At 31.3% G+C, this 17050-nt stretch overlaps 1 pseudogene; it reads right to left on the bottom strand.

Moving 5' to 3' along the window:
• Positions 1 to 679: 679 nt before the first annotated feature.
• Positions 680 to 7807, bottom strand: LOC134244924 (uncharacterized; annotated as a pseudogene).
• Positions 7808 to 17050: the final 9243 nt, after the last annotated feature.

Genomic DNA, 17050 nt, shown 5'->3' with positions numbered 1-17050 from the left:
CTTCAAATCTTTAAGTGTTTTTGTGTTTGAATGCAGTTCAAAAAATTGAAACTCTTTGACAAAAACCTTTTGAATTAATAATAACCCTGTTACATGTATGAGAGAATGACATGTTTTTATGGAGATTTGAGCTAAAGCATGTTCGTATATTGATAATGTTCGTGAAATTCATTTCAAAAACAGAAATCATTCTTAGATTTGATACAGTATCACAATAATTTTGCTATGATTGAAACTAAAAAAAGTAGCCTGAAGAGTTTTTAAATTTGCCAAATGGCAAGTCTTTTTTGTAGAAAATTGTTTTATACAATCAATGACATTGATCAAAATTCATTACGAAAATGATAATACACACAAGACAACAATAAGAATTATTTGTTATTCATTCTTTTAGTGGAATAATATTAAAAACCTTCCTCCTTTTGTTCCAAATTTCAAATTCAAAATCAATGTTCTTACATGTACATCTGTTGTATAACTAACTTATTCATTGCAAGCTTAAGAAACAAGCTGTATCTTAATTTTTCTTCAAAGTAAATGACTACCATTGTTAATCATATTATAAAGGGTAAATTTTGAAATCTCAAATACGTTTTCAGGAAATGCAATTAAAAACATTAACTAAACTGTTTCTATTTGAAACTTTATCGAATATATTTGAGATTAAAAGCCATAATTATCAATTGATTCGGCAGAAAACTCTTTGAAGCTCCTTTCTGAATTTGAGATCATAAAACCAGTTAATATATGGATTTGCAATGTGATTTATCAATTGAAAACGAATACAGAGAACGTAAATATTCCGCTCGTACCCTTTAATTTCCCGTGTACTTGCGAAATCGTAGATGTGTGTAACTAGTGACGTCACATACGAAATTATGTAGACAATAATAATCACAAAAAACATGACACTGATATTCCTTCTAGAATTATGTTCCGGACCTTTCTTTTTTTTAGAGGTGTTCCGATTTTCCTCATCAGTTGAAAGTGAATTTTGTTCTATCGTTACTTTTCCAACACTTGCCATTTTGATTTCCGTGGATACGGCATGACTGCTGCTATCTTGTATATTATTTGATCGATATTGTTTAGCATGGGGAAGTCTTTTATAAACGGTTTTAATTACTGGTATGTAAAGACCGGATGTGATGAAAATGTTGATAAAGGTAATCAGTAGCAAACTTCCTAGATATGCTAAAATAGCACTGGAATTGTTAGTGCCGTCATCGACATGACAGAAAGACACGTCACCTGTGATATTGAGTGATTCGATTTGATATGATATTGTTTTGAATTTAAAAATTGGCGCTGCATATCCGACAGAAATCCAAAATATAAGCAACGGTTATAATTCTGCACACCATTGGAGTTAGTCGTTTACCGAAAGGACGGCAGATGAGCAGAAACCTCTCCAAAGCTATAGCAAGAATCAAATGACCGGAAAATCCCTCAGTCAGCACAATTAAAAATGACATCGATTTACACAAAACTACATGGGGTAATATAGCGCATGGTGTTATCAAAGTGATACTGAATAACGTTCGAAACAGATCCCAGAAGATCGACAAGAGCCAAAATAGGTATGAAGTATCGACAGCCTGTATTGTCCTCTATGTATTTAGTGTACATTAAAAGAACCAGACTGTTTCCAAGTACTCCAAAGGTTCCAATAATCAGTTGTATTATTGTTGACGGAATAAGATACTCAGCGTATTCTTTGGACAAAACTCTTCGTCGGCCATGTCTGAATGAGAAGTAAAGAAAATTAACTTAATTATCTTGAACCTTTTATTGACAGGAATGAAAATAAAATTTAACATTTTATTTATTAAAAATGATTATTCAATTTACTTCCTTCCTCTATTAAAAGGAAATCAAAGCTGAAAAGGTTGTTTCCGGTCGACAAAGGGAAGCTTATATGCTCTTGCTATTAATAATAAACAAAAACAAATAAAAAAAAGGACTCAGAAAAGGAAGTTTTCAACAAAACATATTTTATTCCCATACAAGTAAATCCGGAGGGGACTTAATGTTTCCTTTTAGTCTGTTTATCTGTCTGTCTGTCCCACTTGGTTTTCCGTACTTTCTTCTTGAAACTTGCAGATATTAAGCTGATTTTTTAATATGTGAAAGTACATTGATGAGTTGCAGATCAAATTTGTATTTCGTTCTGCGTCATTGATTTTGTGATGATCTAAATTAATGTTCCCAACCAGCTTGTTTCTCAGAATGCTTGTTCATTATATATATTTTTTCTCAGATTTGGTTCCCATAATTAATAATGTTTAATTTAAATGATATATATCCTTTTTTGAACATACGTTATTGCATTTGCAAAATTAATTTGTAAAATATTATTTAAATGTACATACAAATATGATAAACATGTTCAAGTTTTTTTTAATTAAAGGTTTTTGAGTTTCTGTTTCAAACTGATTCTTTAATGCATTGCCTGCATAAAACTATAATTAATTAAATGTTTTCTGGCAAACTTCAAATCACAGGAATAAAATACAGTATTGTCACAACGGTTATTAAACACACAATATATCATAGTAAAACCAAACGTTTTTTGGAACAGAAATACTACATGTATATGGAAACAAGTTAACATGACAGTTGACTTTGTCCTTATATTTCATTGCATTTAAATGTACTTTTATCGCTATTTTTTGTAAAACATTACCTGGGTGATTAATTAACGTAAAAATTATAACTTATAAGGAATTCCTTCTTTTGTATTCCTTTTTTTATCAAAAGTATAGGGCAAATTGCACCTTTTCCTAATAAACACCTGCCTAAAAATAGCCTACAACATGGTCGATATCAAAGACCTTTACACTCATTTTTTTAATGAACAGTGTGCTAACTTCTGTACTTAAGAATCTTTTTTACGAACCTATTATTGTTTCAACACAAATTTAACTTAAATAAAATATTACCCCCAAATGAAATCAATTAAAAATTCAAATCAATACCGTAAAAAACCGTGAACCCGACTTGTTTACTACATAGTTAGAGTAGAACATAAGAAGAACACAGTTTCCGAATATCCTAAAGGTGCCTACAATCAGTAGTATAATGGGTTTGGGAAAAAGCTGTTCCGAATATTCGTTGGACAAAGGATTTCCTCAGTATGGGATCTCTACCTTAAACAGAATCCATTACATGTGTATTGGAATTTTTTATGTAAAGATGGGTATTTCCTATACCCAAGATTGGTCTGAGTCTGAGTAGGCTATAATATTTATTCAGGGAAATCAGTGTCAGGCTTTTAACTATTTCTAAAAATTTTATTTCTATATTCTGTGTATGAACTGTAAATTTCACAAATCAAAATGTAAATAAAAAAAATACTAAGCAAAGTAATAAGAAATTAAAATTTTTCTGATGTCATTATACTTTAATCAGTCCTGGTCATCGTCAACGATCTTTACCTAAACATGTAAATTTCCGTCGTGACTGACCTTTGTCGATAAAACAGGGGTGGCAACTGTTTCTTTGCCATGCGCTTAGCACTTTGAAGTGAAAGTTTCGGGTCGTTCAGATGTGTCCCAGTATGCGCTGGACGCGATAAAGATCCTTCACTACTAAATAGTCCTGAGTGCCGATTAAAGGTCAAAATATGAAGCCCTTAAGTTATATATATATATATGGTAATATTTCCATTTCTAATTTTTTCTCTGTGATAACTCTTTGAAAGTTTTGGGAGTATATTCCTGATAATTCTGCCGGCATGTAAATTAGGCAGGACGATAGATCAGCATCTAAGGAGGGCTAATACGCATGCAAATCTCGTGCGCATCTGTCTCTGTGTCTGTCGCTATGGAGGCCAAATATGCATGTAAATCTCGTGCAACTGCCTTTGTGTTTGACGTAGTGTGCGAGGACTATTTAAATTGGCATGGAAGTCCTCGTGTATTTTAAATCGATTAGTCTACATTTTTCATGTCTAAGTCTACAATTTTATTTCACAATGAAATGGAAATATAAGGAATCACTGTCTAGTTTTGAGAGTATGCCAGGGACATCAACAATAGTGGGAAACAAGGGATAATTTTAGCATAACGGGCTTCGCCCGTTATGCAAATTATCCCATGTTTCCCACTATTGTTGATGCCCTGGCATACTCTCAAAACTAGACAGTGATTCCTTAAACATCTCTATATGAATGAGAAATTCTTGAATTGGCAGTAATACAACATACAATCAATGTTCAACCCTGTCTTTCTCCATGGTTGACCAGTCAAGGTGGCCTTGTGGTAATGCGCTCTTTTGTGGTCGGGAATCTCGGGGTCAATTTTCACCATGCGTCAATTTTAAGTCGTTACCGTAAGGGAATTCGTTAGCATACGAAGTGCGTTTTTCTAAGCAAATAGGCCCGTATAAGAAGTGTAAGTTACAGGCCTTATGAATGAGATCTTAAAAAACCTAGTTCCCAAATATTATTCAATATTCTTTTACCTGTGTGTGCCTCTAGAATTGTAAAGTTTTCAATGTATTCTAGATATGCTACATGAAGAGCACTGATAAATTGTCTACACTAAACATAGAAAAGATTTGGAATGGTCTTATGATTACCTTTGCATGCATATTATTGAAGTAAATATGCAATCATTATTTGTGAATACCTCCAAACCCATGTGTTTTGACCAAAATTTTAATTATATGACTTATCATGATCAGATTTATTGAAATTTATAAACATTTATAGTGCTTTAAGGACATATGAGCACAATATGTAATTTTTGAAATAGATATCGAATATCGAATGCATATTGCCAAAATTAATTCAAATTCATTTTTATGAAATTGATTTTTTTTTGGTCATTATGCATAATCGGTATATTCAATGAAAAGCTGTCTTTTTGTCATAGAAAAGATTTGAAATTTCAATAAGATTCAACCATTTATTGCTTTTTCCCAAGAAAAAAAAATATTTGAAGTCTCATCAACCAATAGATACAGGACTCCATATAACTGTGAAGGCGCTCAATTGTTGCATTCTAAAACAAGAGTGGACGTAAAATATAGAATTTATGTACAGTATTCATCAATTCTTTAATTACTGAAAAAGGACAAGTTCGTAAGAACGATGTTTACCAAGTACATGTACTAACTTACTATATCATGAACTCAACATATTTTTTCTACTTTAAGAAAAATGGCATAAATGGATCAAATTAAGTGAATTTCTCACGAATTTTGATCCTGATTTTCCGATTTATCTGATCAATGAAGATCTTTCAACCGGACATGACGTGTTCAGAGGGGAATTAGGCACCCTTCTGGTTTTTCAGGGGTTCCGTATTGTTGCCTTGTTCATCGTTCAATCTTTTTCAAGCGTTCATAAAATTTATGATATATCATATGATATATGACAGTTTGTTATATTCTCTTCTCTTCTGACGTGAAATATCATAACAACTGAACTCTCTTGTAAATAATATAACAAAACGAATCATCAAAAATAAATTTAAACAGTATTTTATAATAACATGAAAAATGCCCAAGAAAACATTGCGTTTTGTATCTTTTGAAACTCTTTTCACTCGCTCAATTTATTATATAATGAACTCCAAACAAATCTGTTTTTTTTCATTGGACAAAAGTAAACACTATAGAAACTAAATGAAGATAAATTTTCTATTTAAGTTTTCATTTATTTTAACATATATTCTAAAATTGTACATTTCATTAGCGATCTTTTCTTCCGGCTCTGTTTATTTGTTTTGACTAGACATCAGTAACGACAACCGTGAGGATATGATGATATCTTATTACACCTTTCTGTTTGTTGATGTTTTCCTTTTATTTCTTCTTTATCTTAAATTGGTTTTCGACTTTCTTACCACAATTTTTCCTGTCCATGTCTTTTTTCTATGTCTAAATTAAGAAGTTACTATTTACGTTTCTTTTTGTTTCTTTTTTGTTTTTGTTGTTTCCTTTTTGTTTGTTTGTTTAAAGGAAGGCTCTCTTTTGTAACTATTTCTTTCAGAAATATTCACGTATCATAATAAACAGTTGTAATAATTGGCTCCAGTTTTACTTACTTGCTCTCATTAAAAGCATTAATGGAGGTTGAACTTTCTTTGCTTAAGTATGCTATATTATTCTCAATTTGTAGCATTGAAAATGGACAAGATTATAGTTTTGAATAAACTCGTAAATTATATTACAAATATTGTCATATTCAGAACTTTGAACAATCATGAAATCAAGCGTTGACTAATGGTTTTATACTAATAACACATTGAATTGCCGATTAAATTTATTATTATTTTCGGATGATGGCAAAGAGCACACGGCGATTGTGATCGGTCGCCAGAACATGCGCACCCCTGATCCCACTTTTGATGTTTTATATGTCCGTGTTTGTTCGCTCCTGATTGGTATCGTTTGAGTGGACTTTTGATTTTAAATGCTGTTATTTATCAGGTATTCATACTTCATTCTAATTTTAATTGATTTCATCATCATTTTACATAATCTTTTTTTTAAATAATACATTTCAAGTTAGTTCCTATACAACAAAATTATACAGTTTGAATGTTTTTAGTTTCAAACCAATGTTCAAACTGAATAAAGAAAATACATAAAAACAAACAAAATATAGTAACAGAAGTATCATGCTAAGAATACTAAGACAAGTACGTCAAACAAGTAAGTTAACAACAGAAATATATTTAAGTCCCTGCTGATGTGAATTGCGAAAATGCAACTCAATGTTTTAATCTTGAAAAAAATATCACTTTTTTAGAATTTTATCGCAGCAAAACCTTCTTAGTTCCTTTCTAAACTTTAGGTCATAATACCAGTAAATATATGGATTAGCGATGTGATTAATCAGTTGAAAACGCAGAAAGAGAAGGTAAATATTCCGTTTGTACCCTTTAATGTCCTCTGTTTTTGTGAAGTGGTAGATGTGTGCAACTAGTGACGTCACATACGAAACTACGTAGACAATAATGATGACGAAATACATGACGCTAATATTCTTTCTAGCCTCTCTGTCTTTCCTGGAGGTTTTATTGTTTTCATCATTAGTATGTACTGAATGTTTCAGACCTGCAATTTCTCCAACATCAAATGTTTGTAATTCTCTGCTTGAAGTATTAATGTTGTCATCTAGAACATTACTTTGCTGATTGCAACTAACATGCAAGCGTCTTCTATAAATAGTTTTAATCACAGGAATATAAAGAACGGAGGTGACAATAATGTTAATGATAGAAAGGAATAATAAAATTCCTAGGTATTGCAAAATACCGCTGGGTCTGTAGGTATCGTTGTTAGTCGCACAGGTCGAGAAGTTGCCAGTTACGTTATTTGCTGTGGTAGTATATATTTTATCAAATTTAATAAGCGGTGTTGCATATCCTATTGAAATCAAAAACATAACCAAGACGACAACTCTGCGTATTTGTTTGGACAGTTGACGGCCCAACGGACGGCATATCATTAAGTATCTCTGTAGTGATATAGCGAAGGTGAGATGAGCCGAAAATCCTCCGGTCAGCACAATTGAAAAATGGAACATTATACACAAAAATGCACTGCCCTGAGTGTAGCGCATGTTGTCATTCACATAAAATCCAGTGACGTTAAATGCCGTTCCGATCAGATCTACAAAAGCCAGAACTTGTATGAAATATCGGGAGCCTTTATTGTCTTCTACATATTTAGTGTACATCAAAAGAACTAGACAATTTCCAAATACTCCTATGGTACCCATTATAAATTGAATAATTGTGTTAGGGAGTAAGGCTTTCGAGTATTCCTTGGACAAAGTCTCTGCATCCTCCATATCTTCACTTTTAAGTAAAGAAGACAATCACAGAGTACTTTTTCCTTCAATCTAAAATGGAATGTGTAATAAAACAAAATTTAATCTTTTTATATTGAGGCATGACACATCGAAAGACTTCCTTTCTGAAAAAAACGAGGGAACACTTTCCTTTTGAAACCAGGCAGTTCTTCTAAGTGATATATATACTCACAATCAATATAAATGCAACACCCTAATTTTAGTGTGAAAATTGTATACGGGTTATTAATATGTACCAAAAAAGTTATGACATCTTTTATTTTACCAAATTAAGTTATTTAACGGTTGAATTAATTTCTTTCTATTACGAAAGTTACTTTTTAGCCCTCTTCACAGAAATAAGAGTTTTGCATTTTTAATTAAATCTTAACAATGTTTTGGGTTTTTAAGGGTTTGAAGCTGTTAATCATAAGTAATGTACTAAAATCCCGAAAAAATATCCTTCCTTCTTTACTGGATGTGATATTTATATTTCCTCAAAATGCAGTAGTTAGAGTGTCTGATCTAGAGTCGTCAACATAGCGCAGTGGTTAGAGTGGTTAGAGTGTCTGATCTAGAGTCGCATACATAGTGCAGTGGTTAGATTGGTTAGAGTGTCTGATCTAGAGTCGCCTACATAGCGCAGTGGTTAGAGTGGTTAGAGTATCTGATCTAGAGTCGCCTACATAGTGCAGTGGTAAGAGTGGTTAGAATGTTGATCTAAAGTCGCCTACATAGTGCAGTGGTTAGAGTGGTTAGAGTGTCTGATCTAGAGTCACTAAAATAGCGCAGTGGTTAGATTGTCTGATCTAGAGTCACCCACATAGTGCAGTGGCTAGAATGTCTGATCTAGAGTCGTTAAAATAGCGCAGTTGTTAGAGTGTCTGATCCAGAGTCACTAAAATATCGCAGTGGTTAGAATGTCAGATGTAGAGTCGCACACATATTGAAGTGGTTAGAGTGTCTGATCTAGACTCGCTAAAATAGCCCAGTGGTTTGATCATCTGATCTAGAGTCGCCCACATAGCGCAGCGGTTAGAATGTATGATCAAGGGTCGTGAAGGAAGGCCTGCTAAAGTTTCACGTTAGAGTATTGATCAGGAAATGCAGAGGACGTCTTAAAATTTTCATTGATTAAAAGGATAGAAATTAAAATAATTCTCAATATCATTCAATGAAATTATCTGTATGCAAGAAATACATTGATTTCAAAACTCCACATTCTAATGAATATTGCTACTTTTGATTGCTACTTTTAAAAGATCCATCTATTCCAAACATAATACATATTATTTCAGTAGGCAAAATAGATAACAATCGAATTTTGACAAAAAATCAGATCAGAAAAGTTTCCTTGCTGAGACTGCTAAGTAGTCAATGCAATAAAATCTAATATATAATGGAAACAATTCCTACGAGGGCCGTTCAAAAATTACGCGGACTGGGCTATTATTTACCCTTACAGACGTCATATAGTTATGAAAGTTTACAGAAAGATGTATCTTAAAGATTCCAATAAATTTTAAGCAAAATTTTTGTATTTTAAAATTTTTTTACGAAAATTATCGGTATGTTGATATCGCTGATGGAGAGGTACGGAGCACGACAAAAAATTTAAAGCAAAAGCATGCGGAGTCCAAAATTTAACTCATTTATTTTCTATAATTCGCGATATTTTTCGACAGTTTTCAGAAATGTATCTTTAAATTGTTTTATTATTATGTATTTAGATTTCTGACGTGATATTTGAAGTATTTAGAGAAATATATTGATTTTTCTCTGATGCGATTCCCGTGAAAATGACGTCTAGTGAAATGACGGCGCACCATACTAATGTAAAATTATGTATAATGCTCCTGATATCGACAAGATGGATCCAAAATATGCATAATCAAACATGTAGTAAACTATGGTATTCGTAACATTCGTCCACAAATAGCAATTTGAAATTATAGACTGTTAGACCTCCGTAAAAAGGCCATACGGGAAGGCGGGAAGAAGGTTTTTGACGAAAACTTTATCCGGACAATAAAGAACGTGATTGAGAGTCACTAATATTACAATATATTTCATAAATACCTGAAGTTTTTGGTTTTAAATCAAAAATGAACATTCTTTACTTGTTTAATCGATTTATAAGCTTGACAAGAAATGGTGTTTGGATGTTGAGTAGATAAGGTAACTCAAACTGTACAGATACTCTTGGGAAAATTTTGAGAAAATAAGAGATCAATCACATATTCTTTATTATGCCTGTGACGTCGAAGATTTTGCTGCTCCGTGACTTATTGATATGTCCTAAAAAATCACTCAAAATTGATACCAATTTACAACATTTTTATGTGAAATTTTGAAGACCATATAAGTAAAGATTCTTTAATATTATGTGTGACATTTTGCCCGATTAGGTCGTTAAATATTTTTTCTGTGCAACAAGTCCGCGTAATTTTTGAACGGCCCTCGTACAATTAAAGAATTCAATTAGTGTTACCGTAACAGAAGAACACCACCAGGTCACGTCTATGTCTTATTCAACAGCAAATAAACAGCAATGGCTTTTGTGTCTAGAAAAATATACAGAAATTAGTCTACCCATTTGGCAAAATATAACATCAAATAACATTAGAATGCATGTTTTTATTGTGATATGACCGATGTATCTTGTATGAAAAAGTTACACCAAGATGTTTTAAAACATGTACAATTCTTGCATAATTAAAATAGCATTTATTGAGATTTAATAGAGCATTAACTACAAATCTTGAAAATTTTGTTTCGCTAATTAATGGTCATTGACAATCTCGAAAAAAAAAGTTGTCGCGAAAATTAAGTGATCAACACTGTATTAAAATATATCTATAGCTTGACGAAATGACATGGTTGTCATGCACATTCGCGGATGTATGATGCGTAAAACGAACAATATTCTTAGAACATATACTTAAATTTCTTATTGAATATTTCAATGAAACATACAGGGAAAAGGCCTAAAAAGAGAGTAAGGTAGTTTTTATGGGATCATCTGTTACCGTTCCCGTTACGGTCAGTACTCATTTTTAACATGATGTAAAGAACAATGAAATAGTTCTGTCTGTTTATACACATATAAACAAAGACTGCTTAAGTTGTGAGGTATGTTGTATTTGTACTTGTTTCATCAACTTTATAATTGGTAACATTAAAAAAACTTCCCGAATCTTCCAGAGTGGTCAGCAAGTGATATGATTCTTTATTCTAGAACATTATTGAATTTTGTGTATGTCCAGAATGTTCCAGTAATATCGAGTTTTAACATTTCTAGAATATTCGAGATTTATCATAATGTATAAATACCTTGTCATTTGTAAGCAAACAAGAAAACATTGTCATATAAGGAAAATTGCATGGTGTACAAGAAAGACTGGCGTTCATAGAGACTAGGATAAGATACTCTTACTGGGACATTGTGTGCTGTAACGGACAGTGTTGTGTGTATGTTTAGATGCTTACTGTAAGTTTATATATTTTGTTTTTTATATATTACTGTAAATAAATTATTGTTCAGTTTATACTCTGTGATTGATCTTTGCTGGCATTTACGGTTATTCTGACACATAACACGTATATAATACAATCTTATTTGTAAAAAAATATCGATTTATCAAAAGTTTTCTTGTTAAACAAATGTCAATTTCGTCCTTATCAATTTATTATTGGAAATATAAAGTAACTCGGTAGCAATTGTAAATAGAATCACTTTTTTGTTTTGTCTTAAAGCAGAAGATATAAAATAGAACAAGTACATGTACGTAAAAACATGAAGAAAATACTTCATAGAAACGGTGCACTTTTTTAAACTGATTGCACTGACAGGGTGAGGTATGCGGGTTCTGTACGTTAATTATTATAACGATGATAAAAGATGCATATCAAATTATATGAAATCGTAGTTTTGTTCTTAATTCGTTCTGTATTAGAGTATTGATTATTTTATACTAAACATTATGCACACGTCATTTTTTCATTGATATATAAATTTTGTTTTGAGTGTTGCTACATGTAGCAAATTTATGATATATGATATGATAGATTACAGTTTGTTATCTTTTCTTCGCATCTGACGTGAAATATCCTAACTAAACTCTCTTATAAATGAAAATAATAAAATGCAATCATCAAATAATATGAACAATGCCCAATTGCAAGAAATCACTGCTTTTTGTACCCTTTCGAAACTCTTTTCACTCGCTCAATTTATTATATAATGAACTCAATAAAACTACTTTTTTCTAGACAAAAATAAACTCTAAAGAATCTATTTCAGGATGATTTTTTATTTCAGTTTTTCTTTACTTAAACATATGTCCTAAAATTTGACATTTCATTGACCGTCTTTTCTTCTGCCTCTGTTAAACGTCAGTAACGAAGACTATGAGGATGTGAAGATATCTTTAAAACTATCTGCGTTTCCTTTTGTTTCTTTTTTTTTCGAAATATGTGTTTGTTTGTTTAAACGAAGTCAAGTCAAGTACAAGGCAAGAAAATTTTATTTATAGTCGGCATATATATACAGTACAACAGAAATAATATGAGCTTTGGTGATTTATTTAATAGATTTTTACATATTTTCACAGAGATAAAACAAAAATAAAAATATACATTGTTAGTAAAGCTAAAAAATTATGTTGATGAACCATTTAAAATGACACTTTAAAGGTAAGAGAAAATCACAGATTCTAGCGCCTATTACAAAAAATAACCTTAAAAAAAGCAGCATAAATAATTCTGTACACGTATGATAATCACAGTTAAAAGAAAAATAAAGCTCAAAACCTGACATTTTTAGTACTATAATAAGCACTGATCATGCTGATGGAATAAAAAGTAATTGAGAGACATAAATAATATATGACTCTCACAAGTAAGGACATCCATAAAGCGCAGTACAATACATAACATTTACAAACACTGACAGAAATGAGATCTGAACAACAAGGAAAGTAACATAGAAAACAATTATACATATGCTTGGCACACATATGGACATTCAAAGAAAAAATTTAAAAAAAAATAATAGTACGGAGGTTATCAAAAAGTTTGTGGACTACCGCCATAAAATTAACACCGCTCAAGGTACATCAATGAATTTTGAAATATCTAGTAAGCATCATCTTTTCTATCCAAAGAATAAACCACAAATTTTATTTTTTAATTAATTAGTAATGTTTTTGTAAGCAATGGTATGTCCAAGCGGCGCATCCTCGACAACGACGTTTTTCCGACCTATGTGTAACTGAGAAAAACTCATTTGATGTGATCATCTGACATCCAAAAATCCCGTTATTTCAGGTACTAGTATGTGTCGGGACACAATTGTTCTATAAAATATAAAAATTTTCTTTTCATTCTGGAAGTTCTATGAAATTTTATCCTAATTTTTACACGGAATGTCTAAACAAATGAGGCCTTGAAAATGACGTCAAAAGGGGGGAGGGGTTTCCGTTTCCAACATTATATAAAGGTTTGTCCCCTGAAAAAATAGTATAGACCTAAAATATGTTGAAACTGGCTACAGAGAAATAATATGCATCCAGAGTACTTGTCTTTTAATGTCAAAATAGATTCAGAGAGTAAAGGGATACACAGTTAATCTCGATTTGCAGTCAAGGTGTGAAAAACCAATCACGTCAAAAAATGACGTTGATCATGTGTTGTAGATACTGAACTCTCAAAAGCAAAAACATGCCGGCACAATCAAGTGTGGATCTCTCCCAATGTACATGTATTAATCCACCTGGAATATTATACTCATTGAAGGCCACTGTTAATGACATTGTAAAGGCATAAAAACAAGGCGGGTTTAAGTCCTTAATCAGCTCCAGGGAATCTCATAAGAAATGTATGAGGTAGAAGAAGATGACATTGAAAAAACAATGATGCTATCGGACGTCATGAAAATAAACGACGACAGCGCCGGGTGGTCATATAATGTCGTTTTCATTTTATAATAATTTAGCAAATAATGAACGTATTAGGCTAAAATTTTCAACATTTCTATATTTTGTGTTGTTTTATGTTCCATTTAAATTTTGAAAGCACAGACTACATAGTACTAATTTTATAGCCTCAGTCCACGAACTTTTTGATAACCCCTCGTAGAAGAGAAAAAATGAACAAATAAATAAACAAAACAAAACCAGACAAACACAAATAGTTCAAATCACCACAAAAGAGAATTTAGGAAGGCTAAAAAGAATATAAAGTCAAAAGTATCAAAATGAATAGTTTGCCTCAGTTTTACTTACTAGCCTCTGATCAAAACAAATTTATCAAGAATATTTCTTTTGTTTAAGTGTGCTATATTATTTTCAACTTGTAGCATTGAAAATGGAAAAAGACTTGCAGTGTAAACTCGATCAAAAATTATTACAACTTTTGTGTCATTTTCATACCTTGGAAAAATTATTAAGCAAACCTTGCCTGGCGTTTTTCATACTAATTGTTAGGCTATTATTTACACACCGAAGTACACAGGCAACTTAGCCACATATGATTCTCATATGAGTATCATATGATTCTCATATGATTGGTTTCATATGAGAATCATAGAAAAAGGGCATCATATGTGAATCATATGAAGAAAATCATATGATTTACATATGATCCACATATGTGAATCATATGAAAATAGCTACATATGATTTTCATATGAATGATTTAAGTGTGTTTCAAGCCATTTACATATGAGAATCATATGAAAAGGACATCATATGTAAATCATATGAAACACGTGTGTGTTCTTTTTCAATGTTTTTCACATTCTTGTACACATTTAAAAATCAGATATTTCTGCTTTTGATGAAAAATTCATTACATTACAATGATCTATCTTCATTGGTTAAATATTTTAAAATATCTTAAAATGCTTACACAACTTTTTTGATAAAATTATTTTCATCAAGAGAAATAACTTATTTTTCACAGTGTACATTCTAAACAAGAAAATATACAAACAAGTCAGTAGCATTTGTCGATACATGTATTTAACATATTCTAACATGAGTACAAATTACAAGATTTCAGCAAAATGATTTAGTAGTTAAACATGTATACTGTACATGTACAAATGAATAACATAATTAGTTCATGTATAAAAATACCACATGACATGAAAGTGTCCAAAGCAAAATTGAAATATCAGCAATAACATTTGTCATGTATTCTCTATTGTAAATTTATGAAAAATCAAGTTATTGATTATTCCAGCATACAATAAGAATATGGGAAATTTTCACAGCTCTAATTCAGACAAGATTGTGTACATCCTCCCCATTTCATAATTATTCCATATATTTCCTTGTTCTTTTTCCTTCTGTATCTTTCAATTTTTTCAGTTGTCCTCCCTTTGATCTATCTTCCATGACCATTTTGAAAATCTCTTTGAACTGTACCGTACCAAAAATGAATATCCACCACTTCTCCTCCTCCTCCTGAACAATTTCTTTGTGGCACAGAATGGTTTCTACAAAAATTTCAAAAGTAAAAATAAAATAATTCTTAAATTCTATGAGTTATAAAAGTTACTTAGGTATAATCAGCAAACAAATGTATGCCCAATTCACTGACACAGATATGATACAAGATAAAACTAACATTATATATGTTATACTAGGTGTTTTGAGGAATCCTATGATGTAATTTGCAAAACAATTACACTATTGAAAGATATGCTTCATAATAAAATCATAAAAAACTATTTTTTGTTATTTTGACAATTAAATTTGGAATGTTCAAACAGTATATATTAATTCAGATTGTCAAAAAATTAAGAAGATTCTGATACAAATACATGTATATTATTTTTAGACAAAAAATACTACAGACAAGTAGACAGGCAGAAAACAGACATTGTGATTCCAAGATATCCCAAGCTTTTGGGAAGACTATAACAAAGTTTATTTAACAGTGTGTAGTTACCTTAACTTTGAAGCAAGCCTTGGATCTTGGGATTAGTTCTTTATCTTATGAGAGGCTGACTGTATATTGAACCTGTAAGACAAATACTCACAGTCTCACACAGTAGATATTTTCTAAGAATACATTTAATTAAAACTTAAACTATTAAAAAGAGAGAGTGCAAGTTTGTAGGTTCTCTATAGTCTTAAATATATCTAACATTTAACCCGAAACTATAGGCACGTGCACCATTCACTAGTGTTGGGGGGAAAAATAATTGTCAGTCAATGAATACATAGATGTACATATTCAATGGATTAGCTAGCTGATGTTCTTTCAACACACATGCACATGTATTTATACCATCACTGTTATAATTTTTTAGTTGAAATTCAAAAATCCAATTTATCCCCCCTCTCCCCAAAAAGTTATTGTATACTATATAGTTTCATAGTCTTTACAGCCAGCAAAATTTATTCATACTTTGCATATTTTAAGTGCACTGGATTAAAATTATGATGTAGAATAAAATTTCTAGAGTTTTAAGTTGAGTTGAATTTATTTTTGATGAAGCCATGCAAACAATGTAGAATTATAAAAGAACAAAAAAAAAAATTATCAAGAAATATTTTGTCATAAAGAGACATTACAGATACTTTGATTTTTTATTGCAAGTATTTATTTTTACCTTCAATATTGTGATGATGCAATCGTCTGTCAAATCAGCTTCAGGATCAATCGACAGTCTTATCAGCTTCGGGCTCTTTGGACTGAAAAAAACAGCACTGTGACACTGAAATTAAGTTGCCGAATGCATCTATAGGCCATAAAAACAAACATTTGTCATTAAGCTGAAGAAGGAATCCGGACTTGATAACGATCTCAACATACATAATGCCAACTGACATATAAGGTTTCTACTTTCACTTTCATATCAGTATGTAACAAAACGAAAACAAATTCAAGTTTTAAAAAGTAGTAATGCCTTTAGCCTAACATGTAATGTTTACATTCATTCAGAAACAAATTTTATCCAAACTTACTTAAAGATCACGAACGTTAGGTTTACGAAATGCATGCAAGTATTGAAGTAATAAGAATATTATATATATAGAAAGTTCATACGCACCATAATGAAATAATATTGAAACAATATGAATCAAAAGTCTTTAAAATAATATTGTTAGGAGATCACTTGCCTTTTCCAAACACCCAACACGTCTGCTGCAGCAGTGACGTCAAAAATGACGTATATTTTCATCCGATAAAAGACAAAACCGGCCCGGAGAAAAATACGGAATTATTTTG

This window comes from Saccostrea cucullata, unplaced genomic scaffold (genome assembly GCF_032062105.1).
Source record: "Saccostrea cucullata isolate Sc308-1 unplaced genomic scaffold, CSIRO_AGI_Scuc_v1 ctg4947, whole genome shotgun sequence".
In the NCBI taxonomy this organism is placed as follows: domain Eukaryota; kingdom Metazoa; phylum Mollusca; class Bivalvia; order Ostreida; family Ostreidae; genus Saccostrea; species Saccostrea cuccullata.
Note: the sequence above shows the minus strand (reverse complement) of the source record. Positions and strands in the feature narration are given on the sequence as shown.